Genomic DNA, 16,246 nt, shown 5'->3' with positions numbered 1-16,246 from the left:
TGCTTCAGTTCTTGGAAACTAACCTCACATTTTTTTGACCATGTGGACCCCAAATTCTTTCGCGTCAACTCAGTCAATGGTGTGGCAATATTTGAAAACCCTTCCATGAACCGTTTGTAATATCCCACTAACCCAAAGAATCTCATAACCTTCGAGGAGTTCCTTGGCCTCAGCCAATCCCTAAATGCATCTACCTTGGTCGGATGTACCTTAGTCCCATCCCCAATGACAATATGTCCAAGGAATGTTACCTTTGGTAGCTAGAACTCACACTTCTAAAATTTAGCATACAACCAGTCCTCCCTTAATCTCTCCAGTACCAATCGGAGGTACTGCTCATGCTCTGCCTTTGAGCGAGAGTAAATCAAGATGTCATTGATGAAGAAAATCATGAACTGATCTAAGTAATCCTTGAACACCTTGTTCATCAGATCCATAAATGTTGCTGGGGTATTGGTAAATCAAAATGACATGACCAGGAACTCGTAATGCCCATACCTTGTGCGGAAGGTCATCTTTAGGATATCCTTGTCCTTGTTCCTCAACTCGTAATAACAAGATTGAAGATCAATATTTGAGAATATTGTCATGCCCTTTGATTGATCGAATAGTTCGTCTATCCTCGGTAGTTGGTACTCATTCTTGATAGTCAACTTGTTCAACTCCCTATAGTCTATGCACATCCTCAGGGTCCCATCCTTCTTCATCACAAACAACACTAGAGCACCCCATGGTGGGAAGCTTGGTCTGATAAATTCTAGATCCAATAACTCTTCTAATTGTATCTTCAACTCTTTCAGCTCTACCAGAGCCATTCTGTATGGTGCTCTCAACACTGGTACGGTACCCGACGCTAACTCAATAACGAACTCAATCGCTCAGTACGGTGGCAGTTCCAATAAGTCCTCAGGGACTACATCCAAGAACTCACATACCAATCTAGTCTCCTCTGGCCCCACTGGCACAACCCTATTCGTATCTACCACACTGGCTAGAAAACCTATACAACCTCCTCGTAATAGGTCTTCGGCCCTCAACGCTGATACGATAGGAATGTGAGGTCCATTCACAGTACCAAGAAAAACGAAGAGGTCCTCATCCTCAGTCTCAAAAGTCACCATCTTTTTCTCGTAGTCTATAGTTGCCCCATATCTGACTAACAAATCCATCCCCAAAATTATGTCGAACTCATCCATACCCAACTCAATCAAGTCTACTAATAGTTCCCTACTGTCCACCATCACTAGCAGTGCTCTAATCCATCTCCTAGAAACTACCAGTTCCCTTGTAGGCATTATAGTCCCAAACCCCGCAGTATAATACAAACTAGTCCTACACAATCTATCAATCACAAATGAATGTGTAGCACCAGAGCCAACCAATACATTATATGAAAAGCCAGCACTAGAAAGCTAACCTGTCACTACCGTGGGACTAGCCTCAGCCTCTACTTGAGTCAAGGAAAACACTCGAGCTAGAGTCAAGCTATCCGCCTTCCCTGGTTCTTCTTTCTTCAAAGTCGGGCAATCTTTCTTGACGTGCCCAATCACCCCGTACAAGTAGCAGGCTTTCGGTCGGCATTCGCCCTGATGGCGTTTCCTGCATCTAGCGCACTCTAGGTAGCTTTTCCATGTCTCACCGCCACCCTGGACACCCTGGCCCCTCTTATCAAGACCAGCAATGGTCGAGGTGTTAGGGGATTTCCCCTTTTGATCACTAGGGCCTCCGCCCCTACCATATCCTATAAGTGGAGGCACTTCCCTTTGAACATCCCGTCTTGCAGTGCTCTCCCTCCATATCTTGTTCTCTGCCTCCTCAACTGTGAGGGCCTTCTCAACCACCTAGGCATAAGTTGTCTCCCGAGCTATTGATGTGATCTGCACATCTCGGGCTATCATAACATTCAGCCCTCAAACAAACCGGTCTTTCCTGGTTGCATCTATAGGCACTAGATCAGGTGCAATCTTTGCTAGTCTGTCAAATTTGAGAGCATACTCAATAACTGTCATGCTGCGTTGTACTAAACCGATGACCTCATTCACCTTTGCCACCCTGAAGACAATGTTGTAGTATTTCTGGATAAACAAATCTCTCAACTCATCCCACCTCATTGTAGAAACATCTCGAGTCTAGGATGCCACCTCCCACAAAATACTTGGATCATCTTGAAACATGTAAGTGGCACAGACCATGCTGTCATTACCTATCACCTTCATGAAGTCCAGGATTGAGGTAATCAGACTCATCCACTATTCAACCTTAAGTGGATCTGGGCCTCCCTCGAAGATTGGAGGATGCTACTTCCTAAACCTTTCATAAAATAGCTCCCACCTATTCCCAATCCCAGACGGTTGTACTACGGTTGTCAGATGCAGTGCTCCTTGGCAGAGCTTGTTACCTTAGAAGAAGAATTTATTCCTCTTGACTCAGAAGTCTAGCTTGCATGTCAGCAAGCAACTGCTTCCAACTCTCATGGACTAGCGGAGGGTTCTGGCCTTGGTCATCATCTCTAGCCTTGATCCTGATGCCAGATAGTCGAATTGATTGCCTTGGAGGCATAACTCTCCCAATTTATCTGCAATCAAAGACTTGGCTGATCAGGCAATGATAACAGGTTTAAAATTACCATACGGTCTACTGCCAATACTCAAGCTCCTGAATACAATTACAATGCAAGAAGGCATTTTAAAAGTTATTCACATATAGTAGCAATGCTAATAAGCATGCCTTATTGTATACACATAGTAGTCATGGGCCAGGCCCTATCAGTGTATCTCATTCTTCATAATAAACATGCAGACCGGACATTTATATTTCATTTAAACAATCAAACATGTAATCACGTATATATTTACCAAACCCTGAATCGAGCTTGTCTTTTACAGCGAGTGTACATGCCTATCCAGTCTTGAGAAACCCTTAAACCTAGACCGCTCTGATACTAAGTTGTAAAGCCCTAGATAGCCAAGACCATTACACTGTGTATTTTAAATAGTACAGGACTTGCTAATCAAGTAGTTTGGACATAAACGTGTTACTATGGTAATTATCAGATTAGGGTCAAAAGATTTTGATCATAAAATAGTTGACTTTCATTCAAAATAAGAGTTGGTACATGGGATCCTAAAAAATGGTGTTTATAAGGCAATTACAACCCTCAAAGTGATTACAACAGAAGCCAACCTATGTGGAAAAATATAATTTGGTTCTACTTCCTGTGTAACCCTTGGTCATGGTGGTCGAGTAACTACTGATGTACACACTACCCCTAAAGCTCTCCAACTCACAGTTGGTCCAACTTTCCCTTTCCCTTACCTGCACCCACATAGCACCCGTGAGCCAAGGCTCAACAAGAAAAATTAATTCAACAAGCACAAATAAGAAATAGTAAATGCATAGTAAAACTTAGGTAAAAAAGCTCAATCAATAACACAATATGAGCAGTAAGCTTAACAATAATATTTGGCTCAACAAACACATAAACCAATCGCGTCAGTCAATAAACTAAGTTAAGTGCAAACAACACTTCGATTTATTGTATAATGTTCGGGCCCAGCTCCCTTAGGTCGAGTCCTCTAGTCTTATAGTTGACCCTGGCACCCTTAGGCCAAGCTGCATTCTGCATGCTTGCTATCAGCCCCCGACACCCTTAGGCCGACCTTTAGACATATAAAACGACAAATGAACCTTGCACAACAAGCACTCGAAGGCAGCATATACAAGAATACCTATCCAAATTTCTCATATATAAATATATTCACAATCATAATATGTTCGTTAACAGGGGTCTAAGCCCCATTTACAACCCAGGTGCAATTTGCTTACCTCGAGTCACGAGTTGCAAGTGTGAGACGGTCCCGAGCACGATCCTCAACCTCGAGCCTTAGCGGTAACCCTAGTCATAAAGAGATAATGGATAACCATTAAAACCTAAACCAATTAAAATATTTAACAATAATATTCATCTCAACAAACACATAAACCAATCACGTCATTCAATAAAATTAGATGAGTGCAAACAACACTTCTGTTTATTGTATAATGTTCAGGCCCAGTGCCCTTAGGCCGAGTCCTCTAGTCTCATAGTCGATCCTGGAACACTTAGGCCAAGCTGCATTCTTTACGCTTGCTATTGGCACCCGGCACCCTTAGGCCGACCTTTAAACATATAAAATCACAAATGAACATTGCACAACAAGCACTCGAAGGCAGCATATACAAGCATGCATATCCAAATTTCTCATATATAGATATGTTCATTAACAGGGGTCTAAGCCCCATTTATAACCCAGGTGCAGTTTGCTTACCTCGAATCACGAGCTGCAAGTGTGAGACGGTCTCGAGCACGATCCTCAACCCCGAGCCTTAGCGGTAACCCTAGTCACAAAGCGATAATGGATAACCATTAAAACCTACACCAATTAAAAGATTTAGAATAACGTACTAACCTCCAAGATCTCGAATTCTACAAAATCAAGTAGTAGAAACCTTCACATGCACTTAGTTTTGAGTTCCTGAGTCCAAAAACCTAATTTTGCTATTTCTCTCAATTAGAACCGCGACCCGCCCCTAGGGTCACGACGAGCTACATGTTAGAGAGCCCCAAGGCTCTCTTCCGGGGGACACGGGCCGCAGCGTGCCTCAACTTGTGCCGTGGCACCTGGGCAAAAATTTAGAGGCTCTTCGCACACTTGGATCTCGGCGCATGAAGAACAGGGCCGCAGCTGAAGCCCAAAACCCAGAAAAATTTTGTATATTTTCACTACGTTTTCCTCAGACTAATTCCTTAATTCACACCCTATTCACCCCTAAACGTATAATTGTTTCAAGAACTCCCACTCACACCTCATAAACATCATAATTATCCCAACATCTACCCAAGAATCCTATCCCAATTCTACAAATCAAGCTAAAACCAAACCCAGCTCAAATCTTATCTTAACAATAGATTCTCATCATGAAATCAATACTTAGACCTTACCTTCATAATAATTTTGACACTGAGCTTATCCTCTAATGACCCTAGCTCCAATTATTTTGAAAAAAACTCAATCCATCCCCTAGAATTCTCCAAAACACCAAATCTTTCCCAACGCTTGGAGAGAGAGAGAGAGTGTGAGTTTGGTTAGATGTTTCAGGCTAATTCTTAAAGTTTTCTAGGTATATCCCCTAGTACAAAGACCAAAATACCCCTAGTGTTATCTCAGCCTTTTGTTGCCCTTAAGGGAAAATCCGTCATTTTACCGACATACCCAACTAATCACCAAATAATTGTCTGTTAACCAATAAATTCCAAATACACACTAAGTCCCCAAATTACCCCTAGGCTCACCTCAAGTGGGTATTAAACCCCGTTGTGACTATTCCGCTAATCCGCTCACTAGGATTGCCTCGAGCCGAATACTGCAAATATATCCACATAATAATGTGGTCCCAATCATTTAACACATATAATCATATTTATGCCCTCAGCGGGCCAAAATTATAAATATGCCCTTATTAACAAGAACGGGCCCACATGCATATTTAGTACACATAAAGATGCATTTTATATCCATATTAACAAATAAACCATGTATGCCACATGCCACACATTTAACTAATAAATTTCACACATGTGTATCCGATTATGCCCTCGTGGCACACTAATCAAGGCCCTAAGCCTCATTAACATTTTTGGGACGTTACAGTGTTGGCCTATGGTTTTGGCCTACAAGGGTAAGTTTATTCTCTAGTCCCTTATGTTGCTTGATATGATATTTTCATTTTGGTTGGTCTAATGGTTTGGTGATGATGATAAGGTGTTGGAAACTAGCAATCAAGAGGGTGACCATAGTTATTTGTGGGTTTCGATTTCTATATAAGGAAGTAGTGAAGCTAGCCTTTTGTCATTGTTGTGGTATTGATTCTAGTTTTTTATTGTTGATTTACATATGACTGATGTTTTTGTTATTGATGCTTATATTAGTTGGTGGTTGTTTACCATATCATTGTATCTTGTTCAAGTTCATGGCAACATGCTAGGGTTGTTTGTGTGGTTCATTTTTTTTATGAATGAATGCATGTATGGACATACATATGTATGTGTCTATGGGCATGTGGTGTATTTAGGCAAACATGAATAGAATTGTTGGGCTTGCATGATTATTTAAATCTAATGAATTATGTAAAAGAATGCAAGAATGTTAATAGACACGTGATAGGGTTTAAATTTTGGTTTGACCTATTTTATGAAATGTTGTCTCTTAAATATTATTGTGAAATGCAAAGGAGATATGAGATGTTGATTATGAAGGTTTCGACTTAGGGTCACAATTGGTATTTTATTTATTTTTTGATTAAATTCCATGCTAATTGTCGTAGTATGGTGTACAAGTGAAAGAGGGTGTTAGGGTTTATTGTTAAATTGTTAAAAATATTTTATAAGCATTGTTTAAACATGATTAGGTGATTTTATGCTTTCTGTTTTTTTTGGTGATGGTAATGGTAAATAAATGTTTTCAAAATGCACATGTGATGCTACACAGTGGTTTTTCATTTTATATAAACAAAAGGACATTTTATTTCACATGTTAATGGTGCTTTTGTCAAACTAAATACATGCAGTTTTTTTGTTATTTTATGAAAAAAAAATATGGTAGATGATACAAGTGTGTGATTTTAATTAAATAAAATAGTTGTTGGAATATTTCAGTTAATAGGAAGAAAATGTCTTTTAAATGAGATAAGTAAAACTAGTGTATCAAATAAATTAAATCTCAAGTTATGAATATGAAAAATGTGATATTTTATAAATCTTTATATGCTGTTTTTTTTTTATATTTTAAATGTGAAAAGAATATGGTTTAAATTCATTTTGTGATTTTAAACAAATAATTAGCTTGTTGGAATTTTGGTTTATTAAAAGAAAAATATCTTTTAAATTAAGATAAGTTAGTCATACACTCAAATAAATTAAGTATTAGATTGTATATACGAAAATATAATTTTTCCACACTTTATTTATGTGTCTTCACATTTGTAAATATGAAGTTTTTTTTTTAGAGAAATAAATTTATTTTCTAAAAGAAAACAAGAAATTTATTTAGTCATTATAAGTAACTACAAATTTTGTCACAATTTATAAAATACTATTAGATAATAGATGTAATTATTATTTCATGAGAAATTTAAAGGCTAGATGAATTATCTTATAATAATTAAATATTTTATAATAAAGTTTTGTATGATAATTGTTTGGTTAAATAAATAATTAAATGGTAAATAATGTATGTTTACTGAATTTTTAGAAAAGGCAAGAAATCAACATGTAGAAATAATCGACTTTAAACGTTGAATTTTAAGAACGCTCCCACGTGTGCATGTTATATGGAAATGTATTTTTACGTTCAAATATACGCCTGCTGTTCAAACGTATGACTTTTACTTTGTTACCGTGAAGGTTTAATAGGTAGTATTAACATTATTCTTTTATGATTTTATGTGAAATTATTATATGTTTGCAATTGTAGTGCAACTTGTGCCACGTGTGCATAGCCCATGCACACGTGGGGTGTGTATGTTGGGCATTAGTATGCTTAAGTGATTTTAAGAGATGAACGTTCACTTATGATTATAGGCTTGTTGTGACGCTTTCACATTTTCCTTTGCTCGAACTTGAGGTAAGGAAGTTAGATAGAATTTTCTATTTTGATGCTATGAAATTTTAAGACTTGTATGTTACAAGAAATAAGGTGCTATGGAATGAAAGTGCTATGTTTTGATATGTCATGAGAAGCCAAGTGTTATGAAAAAGTGAAATTCTATCTTGATACGTTATGTTAAGACAAGTGTGATGAAACATGTATTTTTTATGTTTTGATATGACCTGTATTACATGTGTTTGTATGATGAATGAAAAGAGAAGGTTGCTAGCGTGTTGAACACAACACAACGAAGGAGTTACTAAGGATATGTTGTAACTCAAAGGCGGATGCGCCAAGGTTATTCAAGGACCTGAGATCATGTTTACCTCTTAGATGAGGTTTTACCAGCCTATGTTTTACTGGTTACCTCAAGATGTGACATGGACAACAGAGGTGTCATGATCACAAAGAGTATGTTATGATGTATAAATGTGATGTATGACTATGATTTCATTTGTGATTATGGAGTATGAGTATGATGAAATTTTGTATTGCCTTGATTTATGATACATGTTCTTCTTGTGTTTTCTTTGACATTGTTGTATTGTTGTACTTCCTTACTTGGCTTTAGCTCACCCCCTTACTTTCCCCTTTTCAGATAAACAATAAGGTTTCTCTCTGGCACGGGCTGTGATGTAGGGAGACCGATGGCTGAGTATGTATGGTGTGGGGGGTTTCCGATGAACGAACAAACGATTAATATATATGGGCCCTATTATGAATTTTATGTTCAATTACGTCAGTGGGACTTAATTTTTTTCTAAATATTGTATAAAGACACATTATTTTACTTTAAACTATTGTGCCCAAACTTGCATGTTTTATCAAGGCCTCATTGGGTTTTTCCTTAAAATGGTATTTTTCTATTATTTATGAGTTGAATGACGTTTTTATAAAGTAATAGATTATGGTGTTTGTTGACGTGGTTCTTCTGCAACAGATAATTAATAGAATAAAGAGTGGGATTAGTGCTAAATAATGAACCGTAATAGATGAGTGATCTCAAAGTAAAATGGTGATACGAATACTTTTTTAAATGGTTCAAAGGTTAAAACCCTTCTAGTCCACCAGCCAATATTATTGCTATCTTTCTGATATTCTTTACAGGGTATTTCTTTACAAAATAGAATCCAACCCCTTGCAACTCTCAGGGTCTCCATATTTATAGGGAGAAGGCACCTGGGGGTTGGCAAGAGGGGTCATCCCGTGACCTTCTTACCCATCATGTCACTTCTGTGACATTCATGATTAATTCTGAAAACCAGACACTGAAGTGTGGTCTAATCAATAGGAAAGAGGAATAATGGGCCGCACGGCCCAACCCAGTCGTGGGTGCCTGAACACGCACGTTTATGCTACATGTCTGAGAATTCAGGGATGGATCAGACACGTGATGTCTGATATATGCACGTTTACATTGCGTGGTTGACTTTATAAGGGGTCAGAGGTGCCAACTCAAGCTCGTACCTCGAGCTAGATGTACTCTTAGCCCGTGGTGTCCATACTCCTGACCCGACTACTTAGTAATCCCACTAAGCCTTTGGTTACCTCGAGCTAAGGAGGTAGGACCTGGTAACAGCAGCTCCGGGTACATATCACCCACGTGGCTAATATAATTATGCCTTTGCTCAGCTCGCTAATAGCCCGTGGATATTTAGGGCGTACATTTGCCCCCCAAGTCCCTTCTCGCTGCATATGACATCACCTGGGGCCACAGTGGGGGCTTTTAGGCTTTTGTGCAGACTCTTCACATTCTGCCCATTATGCTGGTGTCGAATATGTGGAGCATCGTGGTTGGTGACGGTACGTCTTCCGAGAACCACATTAAATGGCCTAGCCTATACTCGGCTGTCGTTTTGTCTTTCGAGTAGCGATCTTCGTATCCTACATCAAGGCGATCCAACGGCCCTCCTCCTTTGGCCTTTTACGTATATAAAAGGGGTGACCACCTTTTTCATGGGCTACCCGTTCATTTGAAAATTTTCTCATTTTCTCATCTTCTTCTTTCTTCTCAGTCTCAAAACCCTCTCTTTCTTCTGGTCACTGTTCCCAGCGTTCGAGAAATTTAGGCATGAGAGCTCCTTCGAGACTTTGGTACCAGCCATCCCAGAAGGATTCCAACCTAGACGACCCTTCCAGTCTCATTATAGCAAAACATTTATGTAAGTCCTCCGTTTGTGCATGTTTTAAATGTTTACTTTCACTGTCGCTTAGGTAATTTGTTTTTGTAATCGCATGCAGTATGTTGCTGGTTTTTTGTTGGTATTTTAGGCATAGGTTTTTATCCTAGGGGCACCGACCGTAGGAAAAACCATTTAGGAGCATGACTCATAGGGTACACTTTCTGGGGAGATTTTCTAGGTAAAATTTTTGTATGCTTGTTTGAAATAACCAGTTCTTAGGGTGCAAAACCGGGTAGCTTAGGGGACACACTTCACAGGCATTTTTGCAGTGTTTGCCTACTGATACTTTCCTTCCAAGGAAAACTTTTACTTTAACCCTACTGACACACGGATTCTGAGTAATCGGGGACCCGTTGGGAGCACAGGCGCGTGTTCTTAGAACCGCGTGGTCTCACTCTCCATGGGCTGAGATTACCTCAGCCCGTGTAAAGGAAACACTTCGCACTAGATTCTTTCTTATGCTTAGGTCACCCTTTCTAAATTTTCTTCTTTTGTTCGTTAGGCAACCAGATGGGACCAAAGAAGAGCGCACCCAAGAAGAGTGCTAGTAGCTCGTCTTCCCAGCAAACCAACAAGAGAAAGGAGGTGGTCATGGACTCTCCGATCCCCGCCTTCGGTCCAGCCGTGGAGTAGGAGCTCGTGGTGGGGCCCGACGCTTTCTTTGAGGCCGAGAGGATTGCCTCGAAGGTCACCACCCAGGGGAAAGGGAATAAAATCTTCCTTTCCCATAACATTGAGATTGGGAGGGGCGCCCTAGACGCCCGACCTCCCCATGAAGGCGAGCGGAGCTGTGCGCCGCTCGATGAGGAGTACGCCTCTTGGAGTGACGAGAACCTCAAGGCTGGGGCCTTCCTTTCGCTGGACCAATACTTCGCAGATTTTATAAATTACGTGAAGTTGGCTCCTTTCCAACTCCTCCCTAACTCATATCGTTTGTTAGGGGGGCTGAAATATTTATTCCTGAAGCAGGAATGGGAGGTCCCCATGCCGGCGGACATCCTCTACTTCTTCTGCCTCAAGGCCAGCCCGGGGCAGCAAGGGCGAGGTGACGGATTCTACTACTTGACCCGTTTTCCACATTCGGCTACGGTCATCGAGCTGCCCAGCCACCCCAACGACTTTAAGGACCAGTTCTTTATGTCCAAGGGGTTTCGCAACTGCGAACACCACTACTTCAACCGTCCTCGTAAGTACCTTCTATTCTTAGCTCGTGAGTTAAGTTGTTGATTAGCTCCTTTTACTCATTCCTGACTTAGAAACTATCATGCAGCCATTTTCGTGAGGATGGCCAAATCAGTGACCCTTGGGGGTCAATATGAGACCTTGGCGGGGCTCCCCCCAAGTGAAAAGGATTATCGCCAGCTCGTGTCTGACGAGACGATGTTGGCGTGCAAGTTAATCTCTTCGGGCTAGACTTTGGCCTTGAGGAGACCGCGGGGTCTCCCTCCTGCTCGCGAGATAGTGCCCTTCCCCGAGGAGGAAACCGCGGGAGAGGATGAGGACGAGGTGCCCCTCGTGCGACGGAGGCGGGCTTTAGAGGTCGCCCAAGAAGCAAATGTGGAGAGGGCCCAGTCCGGGGCAACAGCCAGCCCCTTCGGCCGAGGTAATCCTTATCTGTTTAGGGATTTAGATAGGGCCACTGCAGACTTAAGGCTTGCTAGGTTTAATTCCAGCCAGCCCGTTCATCGCCATCGAAATGACCCAGACCGCGACATAACCTTACTCCAATGCATCGACCAGCTCGTTCTAGGTTATGACATGAGCCGCCCTAGGGGTACTATAGTTGTAGATAATACCCTAGCCTTTAGGTCAGCCTTTTTCGAGGAGTACGGGAACAATCTTCGGTCGTGGCCCTCCCTCCGGGAGGGTGTATTAGCTCCGGGACTTAGGCAGTACGTAGAAGAGTCTAGTCTCGAGGCAGATTCAGACCCAGAGCCTCTTCTAGCCCGCGAAGTCATTATCTTAGACTACCCTGCCCAAGCTCCGGGGCCGGAGGTCATGACCATAGATTCCTCCTCTAGCTCTGAGGGTAGGACCCCTTTTAATACATACTTGAGCTCTGTTTTCCCTTTCATTTTTGTTTCTTTGTACAAACATTTTTACATGTATATTAATGCTTTTTCTTTGTTTCAACAGAGATGTCGCAGGCCGGGGATGACAGCTTACGGGCGATGTTCCATGGGGGAAATCCTCCCTCCGGGCCTTTGGTGAAGAGGCTTCGGCTGACAAAGCAGGCTGTTGGGACATCCTCTAAGTCCCCGGCTAAGGGGAAAAATCCAGGCCCTTCTGCCATTGAAAAGGTGCCTCCACCTCCTCCTGCCACAAAGGAGATGGCTCCACCTCCACCTCGACCTCCCGTCCTTGCTCAGGAAAAGGAGGCAGCCACTGGGACCTTGCCAACTACGCCCCCCGAGGTGCGCGTCCCGATGAACCCTCGGGCCTTGGAGAAGATCCTCGATGTCTTTCGGGGGACGGTCTACGAGACTGCGAAGTACACCGTGGACCACTATTGTAACGCCACCTCAAGGGACCTGCGGGAGATCGAGACAAGGAGTCCTGAGAACATGATGGAGTCTTCATTGGGGATGACACTCACGGTAAGTAAGCTCTACCATTCGTTTCTTTTCATTTGCTTTATTTCTAAGGCATCTGCCTTACACATTTTTTCTTTCTTGTCGGTGTCTTTGGCTCTTCACCGGAGCATATCCTGATCTAGGGCCAGGCTCGAGGAGATGAGGAGCGAGCATCAGACCGCCCTGGTCGCCCTTGCGACTGCCCAAAAACAGGAACAGGACACCAGAGACACCTTGGCAACCGAGCGGGCTAAGCTGGACGCATCTCGACCTAAGCTGCTGGAGGCCGAGTCCACCAAGGTTGCCCTGGACGCTGCAAGGGTGGAATTTGAAGAAGCGAAGGCTGCCCTCGTGGCGGAGATGGCTGCGCTTGCAACGGAGAAGGCGACCTGCACCACCTCCATATAGAACATGTTGTACCATTGCTGGGCCTTCAACCCAGATGGTGACTTTTCCTTCTTGGGGACGGAAGTGTGGGAGTCCTTCCTCGGGAAGTTCAAAGCTCACATCCAACAAGAGGAGCCCTCCGAGACCGGGGAAACTCCAGCCGCGACCGAGCAGGACGACGAGGTGGTGACTTCAACAGAGCGACCCGGCGGGGCCTAGGAATTTTCTCCTTCTCCTTTAGATCATTTACACATTATCTTTAATTGATTTCTTCAACCTTATCTTTAATTGATTTACATCTTTTTGCCTCTATCTCATTTCTCTTCTACGCATTTGGTAATTATCTTAGTTTCGGTTTGTGTTGTGATTGACAACTCATGCTTTTCTGAAAAAGAAAACATCTTTTAACCAACTTGAACAAACTTCTAAGAGTTAAGTCCTGGTTGCATCCAGAACGTTGATTTGAAAGCTTAGTTCACGTTAATCCTTTATTAATATCTCGTGCTTTTTAAGAAAAACACCGATCAATCAATTTTGAATTAACTTCTAAGTTTTAGGACTTGGTTACATCCAGGACGTTAATTTGAAAACTTAGTTCGCGTTAATCCTTTATTAATATCTCGTGCTTTTTAAGGAAAACATTGACCAATCAATTTTGAATTAACTTCTAAGTTTTAGGACCTGGTTACATCAAGGACGTTAATTTAAAAACTTAGTTTGCGTTAATCCTTTATTAATATCTCGTGCTTTTTAAGAAAAACATCGATTAATCAATTTGAATTAACTTCTAAGTTTTAGGACCTGGTTACATCCAGGACGTTAATTTGAAAACTTAGTTCGCGTTAATCCTTTATCGATATCTCGTGCTTTTTAAGAAAAACATCGATCAATCGATTTGAATTAACTTCTAAGTTTTTTAGACGACTTGGTTATATCCAGGACATATGCCCCCCAAGTAATTAGGAAAGGGTCTTTCGTGGTTACTTGACATTACATCCACAAATACACACAATAATGAAGAAAGATTTAATTCTCATTACTTCATAAACAAAAGATGGCCTTTCTGATTAAGCCTTACAAAGGTATCACTGATAATATTTCTTCAAATGGATGGCGTTCCAAGTTCGTGGGACTGCTTCTCCATTAAGCCGAACTAACTTGTAGGTTCCTTCTTTTACGACCTCGGTTATTTGGTATGGCCCTTCCCAGTTCGGTCCCAATACTCCGTCTTTGGGATCTTTACTGGCTAAGAAGTCTCTTCTGAGGATCAGGTCGCCAATGCTAAAGGCACATTTTCTGACCTTTGAGTTGAAATAACGAGTGATCTTTTCCTGATAATGCACGAGCTGTAGCTAAGAATCTTCTCGTCTTTCATCAATCAGGTCTAGGGACGCATAGAGCAATTCATGATTGCGGCCCTAGTCATATGCCTGGACTCTATGCGAGGCTACCTTTACTTCGACAGGAAGGACTGCCTCACTCCCGAAAGCTAGGGAGAAAGGAGTATGACCTGTCGGCGTTCGATGTGAGGTCCGGTATGCTGACAGTACCTGGGGGAGTTGTTCTGGCCAGACTCCCTTAGCTTCGTCCAATCTTTTCTTAAGGCTCGCCTTTAGCGTCTTATTGACGGCCTCGACCTGCCCATTTGCCTGGTGATAGGCCACGGAGGAGAAGCTTTTTACAATGCCGTTCCTCTCACAAAATTTGATGAAGACCCGAAAAAACATGGAAGGGTCTCCTTCGGCATTCTGAGGTTTTTCAATCTCAGGATTAGGCACGAGTTCCTGAGATTCCTCATTTCCACCTTGGAGGGTCATCGTTAACTGCTCGGGTTTAATTTTCACTTCATAGAAATGTTGTAACATTCCCTGGCAGCAAGTTGATTGCCACGAACCATGCATATCCCCGTGGAAGAGGGGAACTTTAGCGCGAGGTGGAAAATGGAGGTAACATCTTCAAACGCTATTAGTGTAGGTCGACCCAAAATGGCATTGTACGCGGCGGGACAATCGATGACCACAAACTCAAGGAGTTTTGAGATTGCTCGAGGTCCCTCTCCCAAGGTGATCACTAGCTCGATCGTTCTTATTGCCGCCGATCCTTCTCCAAAGAATCCGTAAAGCATCATGGAGGTGGCTTTCAGCTCCGTGACAGACAAACCCATCTTTTCCAGCGTGGATCAGAACAGTAGGTTTACCGAGCTCCCATTGTCGACCAGCACTCTCCTAACCCTCTGATTAGCGAGCTACACTGCTACGACCAGAGGGTCGTTATGAGGGAACTGGACGTGGCTGGCATCTTGTTCAGTAAATATGATTGGTTTCCTCTCCAATCGCTGCTGCTTTGGTAGATGCTGCTCAGGGACGAACTCCACTCCATTATGAGCCTTAAGTACGTTCATGTATCTCTTTTGGGCACCTCTGCTCATGCCAGCTAGATGGAAACCTCGAGAGATCGTGGAGATCTCTCCTCCTATCATGGGAGGAGGGACGTCCTGATTTACCCGAGACCCGGGCTGACTGACCGAGACTTTCAGAGCTGGATGGCCTGCGGGAACTCTATTCAGCGCATACTGAGCCAAGGGTCCGGCTCTGATGAGAGTTTCGATCTCATCCTTCAGGTGTCTACAATCATCGGTATTGTGGCCAATGTCATTGTGGAACCGAAAAAACTTGGAAGGGTCTCGCTTACCCTTCAGGTGCTTTAATGGTTCCGGCTTCTTCTAGGGGAGGCGAGCAGAATTTGCTAGGAAGATGTTCTCCCTAGAGTGGGTGAGCTTGGTATAAGTCGCGTAGACCGGCTTAAATTTTTCTACGGACTTGTTTTTCTTTGGGCCGTGCTGGTTGCCCTCGCTGCTCCCCTTTCTCTTGCCTCCACCAAACTGGTTATTCTGTGTAACGGTTTGTGTCGCTGTCACGACCTCCGTTCCCACTTCAGCGGGCTATTCAGGGACTTGGCTGGTTCCGGCGACTGAGGCTTGTGCCTCCTCCAGGTTGATCCATCCCTGGGCCCTATTCAGGAATTCATTTACGGTGCTGACTCCCTTCCTTTGTATCTCCTTCCAGAGTCCCCCTTCGACGAGGATCCTAGTTCTCAAAGCCATGAGCTTGGAGCTGTCATCTGCGTCTCTGGCCCGAGCAGCGACGTTCGCCAATCTGCTCAGGTAAGCCTTCAGAGGCTCGTCGGGTTGCTGCCTTACGTTTGCCAGGGTGTCGGCCTTGACGCGGGCAGCCTGGGAAGCTCGGAAGGCTCTCTTGAAGTCAGTAGAGAAAGTTTTCCACGAGCTGATTGACTGCTTCTTACTCTGTTTGAACCATTGTCTGGCCGGCCCAGTCAAGGTGGAGGGAAATATTAAACACCTCATCTCAGGGCCAATGTTGTGGCCCATCATCAAGGTATTGAACATACCCAGATGATC

Source organism: Humulus lupulus, chromosome 9 (assembly GCF_963169125.1).
Source record: "Humulus lupulus chromosome 9, drHumLupu1.1, whole genome shotgun sequence".
NCBI lineage: Eukaryota > Viridiplantae > Streptophyta > Magnoliopsida > Rosales > Cannabaceae > Humulus > Humulus lupulus.
This window is presented reverse-complemented; position numbering follows the sequence as displayed.